We start from the raw sequence: 6,000 nt of genomic DNA on the forward strand, positions 1-6,000 counted from the left end.
TTTCTTAGGCTTTAGATCACTTGCCTATGTTTCCTAGATTATAAATAAAGTTTTTGAGGAGCATAAAGAATGCCTTCCTTCTGTGATATGGAAATCACTTTAAAAGACTAATATATATTAATTCACGGTCGCCAAGGATTTTACTTATGAAAATCCTAAATGAAACACTCAATTCAGAATGGAGTTTTATGGTAATTTAATTATAACGGGACTAAGAAAGAAGGAGAAGGAGAGAAGGAAAGAAGGGGAGAAGGAAAGAGGTTAACTCAACCTTCTGGCAGAGCCAAAGGGAGTTTAGCCTTGGAGGGGCCAAGGCAGGGAAGGGAATCAGTCCTTTCACTCACGTGTCTGATCTGAAGGAAAGCTGCCTGTGAGCCTCCTCCCACTCAAGCTCTAGACTTGAACTGGCGCCTAGCCCTGTCCACAGGAAGTGAGCAAACTCCAGAGGCTGTTCTCTACCTCACTTCCTGTACCCCACATGTGCCAATGGTGGCTCAAGCTTGGCTTAGGACAGCTGGGGGGGGGCAGTTAGTTATTTCTGATTTGTCATTAACTAGCACATGCCCGTGTAGTGTGGATGTGCACATTTTGAGTGCCAGACCAAGCAAGATGGAGGAAATTTAAAAATCACACTTCCACTCAAAAACATATACTAAGTACCTTACAATGGGCAAGATACTGTCCTAATCTAAAACAAGAATCCCTGACATTTTGCTGGAGAAGATGCTTGTAATAAGACAGAACATCATTGAATCATAGATATAGAGCTAGAAGGACTCTTATTCAGTCATTTCAGCTGTGCCAGACTTTTAGTGACCTCATTTGAACATTTCTAGGTAGAGATAGTGGAATGCCTTGCCATTTCCTTCTGTAGTTCATTTTATAGATGAGGAAACTGAGGCCAACAGGGTTAAGTGACTTGCCCAGGGTCTCACAACTAGTAAGGATCCGAGGCCAGATTTGAACTCAGGAAGATGTCTACTTTAGGCCTGGGACTCTATCCACTGCACCACTGAGCTGCCCTCTAAGAGCCCTTATAGATTATTACTTAGGACGTCTCATTTTACAGATAAAGAACTGAAGCCCAGAAAAGCCAAGGCAGGATTTGAATCAGATTCCATTTAATTCATATGGCACATTCTTTCCACTGTATTCTCAGTATGTATCCATATGTAAATGGAAGTCCATTCCAAGAAGGAGGGGACACTCACAAATGAGTCTGTTAGGAAAGGACTTGGAGTAGAGGTGGCACCCGAAATGAACATAGAATGAAGACAGGCAGGTTTGAGGTTAGGGAGGATACTGATTCCTCTTCTGTATCAGACATTGTTTGGGATACAACTAACTCTAGCCAATTCCTTTTTTTTTTTTGGGGGGGGGGGTTGGCTTTAAGTTCTGTGACTCAGACCTGTGTTTCTCAGAGATGTTATAAAGCAAACTTCTCTAACTGGAAGGAATTGATTATTTTAATGGACTGATTGAAGTCTTCCAAGATCAATAGTTCTGGATTGGAAACTGACCTGCAGGGAAACTCAAAAGAAGGCTTTTGGTCTTTATTTCACTTATTCATTCATTGTTTCCTCTTATTTCGTTGTCCAACCCATGGAGGCTGGTGTGGTGTGTTCCCATCTGACTGGCTCCAAACAAAGGAAAATTCTTTATGGTAATTTATCTAGATCTGTCTGAGAATGTCTTCGAGATACAAAGGAGTTGAAAAACAAATGAAGTCAATACTATAAAGATAGAAAAATCCCATTTTTCTGGTTTTCTTTTTTGTTAATATTGCAGTACCTAATTTCTTATTTTCACACTTTTCATACTATTTTCTGGGCATGGTATCTTGTGACTCCTCTTTATGGTATGAGATTCACTGTTGGGTTTATCTGACCTTGGTTTTGTGATTTATTATGTGCAGTCAAATTGGATTATTTTTGTTTTTGTTATTTTTTGGTTTGTTTGTGTTTTGGTAGAAGACTAGAAAGACCACACTTTATTTGGAGAGGTCTAGAACAGCACAATTCAGTAAAAAGAGGTCTGAAGTTATAGTAATTAGGCTCAAATTCTAATTCGGCTACTTACTACTGTAATAGTTAAAAAATTTGGTTTGGCAAATATAAGAATTTTAAAAATTGTGGTTGCTACTTATAATAAATATTAAGTCATGAGACTGTTAGTAGCTTTAATAGCTTTATTTACAGCAAGGTAGAGATATCAAAGTGGGAAATATAGAAAGGAGGTAGAAAATATCACCTAGCTAAAAATACTCTAAGTCCTAATCCTAGATCCTCCAAGACTATGAATTCGAATCTCATCAGAATCCAAAGTCTGGATCAGGAAGTCAAAATCCAAAGAGCCAAAGATGCTGAAAAACGGAGAACCTTCTATCCACACGAGGCCAAGACTGCCAAGAGTCTCACCAGAGCTCATGCTCCCTAGGCTAAGGGCAACCAAGAATAGCCTCCAGAGCTCACACTCTGCCAAGAATGAAGAGCTGAATTTTTCTAAGAATGAAGAGCTAAGACCCTGAATCTCTCTCAGGCTTCTGCTTATATACAATTTTCTCCACTCATTAGTTCTCCTCCTCACATTGCAGGAAACAATAACTTTCAATTTGTGGGGCACTGGGGGGAGTTGGGAGAGGGCAGGGCAGTATTGTGGCATTTTAGGGTATGAACTTTCTTTGTTAGTGACTTACTAAGTGTTAAGTAGGGGTGCTTTAAGTTCTTGATAGATTAACTTAAAATAGACAAAGGGAATAAAATTCTCTTTCACATTACCATGGTCAAGTCAATATATCTCAGATTGTGAACCAAATGAGATTTGGAACTAGAAGGGCCCTTATAAGCCAAAGATAACCATTTAATGCTTTTGTGACTATCTATAAGTGTATGTCTTATTGTACCGCCCTCTCCCACTTTATCTCTTGAATTTCTATCAATCCTCTAATACCCATCCAAGATATTAACTTCTCCTTGAATCCATTGTTAACTTTCCACTTGACAATGACCTTCCTTTGAGGACCACATATGGGACTGCTATTTATTTTATAGTTCTCTAATATACTTATCATGAGATATTTTGTACTACTATTATCCGTGTTTATATCATAGTCCATGTCATATAGATTCACATGTCTATATAACACACATGTACATATAGGTAGGTCAGAAGAAGCAATATAAGGACATTCTCAGGGTCTCTGTAGAACTTTGCTGTCCATTGGGAGGCATGGGAAGCACTGGCACAGAACCAGCGGCCAGCATGACATGCTCACAACAAAGAAGGTCCTGTGTTGCATGAGCAAAGCAGAAGTGCAGTTGCTTCAAAGAAACATGAGATGGGCAAACTTAGAGATATTTCCATCCCAAATATTCATATGGGCTATTAGTTCTGATCTGTGGGAGAGCCTTCTGAGCGTGTATGACACTGATTAGTCGGTCAAACACTGTATATTGATCCCGACAATAGTGATGTCATTTTGGATCTCTTCGAGTATAAAGGTCAATGACCAACCAACCATCTCTAAAATTCTGTGCTGTCAGTCACTCCCACTTCCAACGTTCTATGTTCGAAGTCCCTCTGCCAATGCTGGAATGTGTAATGTACATCCTAAGGTGCCTAGTCCCTCGGACATTTTCTGTTCTGTGTCCGAAAGACTTGTCTAGCTCATTCCCTTCGTTACAAATAATCGTTACCGTGTCCTCCCTGTTAACCACCAGGTGGTGGTGTGGGACAAGTTAGGACTGCTGTGGCAGCTTGTGTTTTTTTACACAGAAATGGCCAGCCTGTTCTCAGAGGAGCTGCATAGGTCAGGAGGACGTTGCAAAGGGCTTTGTGGTTGCTTGTCTCAAGATCTGACGCATTGTCTGGGGTTTGCAATGGCCCTGGCTGCCCCTTTGACAGGCAGAATAATCAAGGGTAACTCATTCATTCAGTGGCCGATTTATCCCAGGACTTGGTTCTGCTAGAGTATATCTGAACAAGGGAGCTGGCAATCACAGCCATATCACCATACACGGCCTTTGACAATTCACAAAGTGCTTTCATATATATAATTCCATTTGTGTGATCTGTTAGAAAGAGCCCTGAATTTAAAGAGTCAGAGGACCCGGGGGCCCTTCAGCAAATCATTTAATATTTTGAACTTATGATTTGTGTTCTTCAGAGTTCACCACGATCCTTTACATAATGTGGTGTACAGAAAAACGAAATGACTGTGCCTGAGTCATAGAGCAAGGTACTGCTTGGATACTCGATGTGGAACATTGGGTTCCTTACTGGGATTCAGTGAAAGAAAGATTTGGGTGAGTTTGGGTATAGTGATGATATTCTCCCAACCCAAAATCAAGATGTCTGGTCCTACAGAGGAGATTCCTTTTGTAAAGTCTTATGAAAAACTCACCCCATCCCCCTGAAACCATAGTGCAGAAATTTTGGATTATATGGAAAGATCATAAGATTTGGGGATTCGGAGGAACTAGGCGACTCAGTGGATTGAGAACCAGACTTAGAGACCGCAGGTCCAGCCTCAGATACTTCCTACGGGTGATCCTGGGAAGGTCACTTAACCTCCATTGCTTATCCCTTACTGCTCTTCTGCTTTGGAATCAATACATCGTATTGATTCGGAGATAGAAGATGAACATCTTAAAAAGAAGTTTGGGTTTAAAGAAATCTTTAAGGTCAACCTCCTGAGATTTAATAGGCTGAATTTGAAGCCCAAAGAGAAGTGACTTGCTTACAGTTACACAGAGAGTTAATACAGTAGCTTGGATTTGATCGCAGGTTTTCTGACTCCCATTTAAATGACTTCTCTATCATACCAGATTGTATGGCTGTGGAAGCTTTTCTTTTTCTTTTTTGGGGGGAGAAGTGGATGGGGGAGGGAGGAGGATGTCTGAAAGCTATATAGGTTTGAGATGTGGTCCAGAAGAAAGGAAAATGAGAGGGGAAATGTCACGTATTGCTCATCTCTCAGTCTTCTGACTTCTGCATCACCCAGTCTGTAGCTATAGCTAACCCCATGCCCTGTGCAAATCCTTCTTAGGAAATGAAATGACTTCATGGTAAAATCTAAAAAAAGCTGACTCCTAGCTTTGACAGTCATTGGAGCTTTACTTCCGCATCTAGATGTGGCCAGTGCTGCAATATTTGCCTCTTTCTCATCCCTTTCAAATTTGAGTAAAGAGGCAAAACAAAATGTGTGACTCAGAAATGTGGGACATGGTGAGTAGAGTCAGCAACTGGAAAGACTGAAGGGAGACGAGAAAAAGATCTAGGAAAAAGTGGGAGGTATGGTGGGCAAATGAGAGAGAAGGCAAAGACCCAGAAGATGATCTTGCCATTACTTTGCACACTGATAGATAGCTCTGAAGGACAGGAAGACTCTGTAAAGAATCATCTTACTTGTCCTGAGAAAATGAGTATTCAGTGTGGCCATGCTCTAAATCAATGAGGAGTACAAGGAAAGGGAAAGAGAGAGAGAGAGAGAGAGAGAGAGAGAGAGAGAGAGAGAGAGAGAGAGAGAGAGAGAGAGAGTTGAAGAGAGAGAGAGAGAGAGAGAGAGAGAGAGAGGAAGAGAGAGAGATAGAGATAGAGAGAGAGAGAGAGAGAGAGAGAGAGAGAGAGAGAGAGAGAGAGAGAGAGTTGAAGAGAGAGAGACAGTCAGAGAGATAGCAGGAGACAGAACAGAGAGGGACTGAGGGAGACTGAGGGACTGAGAGAGGAGAAAAAGAGACACACAGAAAGGCAAAGAGAGAAACAGAAAGAGATACACAGAGGTAGAAGTAGAGGCATATAAAGAGGAGAAAGTTATTTGTATCCTTTCCCCCATCTTCCCCTTTTAGTGGTAGGGAAGAGCCCAGGTTCAAAAGACTAAGACAGAACTTATGGGGTGGGGGTGTCTACCAAGAATGTTCTCATATTCAGAACTCTAAGTGAATCTGGAGATTTACATGTCTCTTTGGGACTAGTAGTTGCTCATTCTAGGATTTCTGCCTT

The sequence above is a fragment of the Monodelphis domestica genome, chromosome 1 (assembly GCF_027887165.1).
Source record: "Monodelphis domestica isolate mMonDom1 chromosome 1, mMonDom1.pri, whole genome shotgun sequence".
NCBI classification, from domain to species: Eukaryota; Metazoa; Chordata; class Mammalia; order Didelphimorphia; family Didelphidae; genus Monodelphis; species Monodelphis domestica.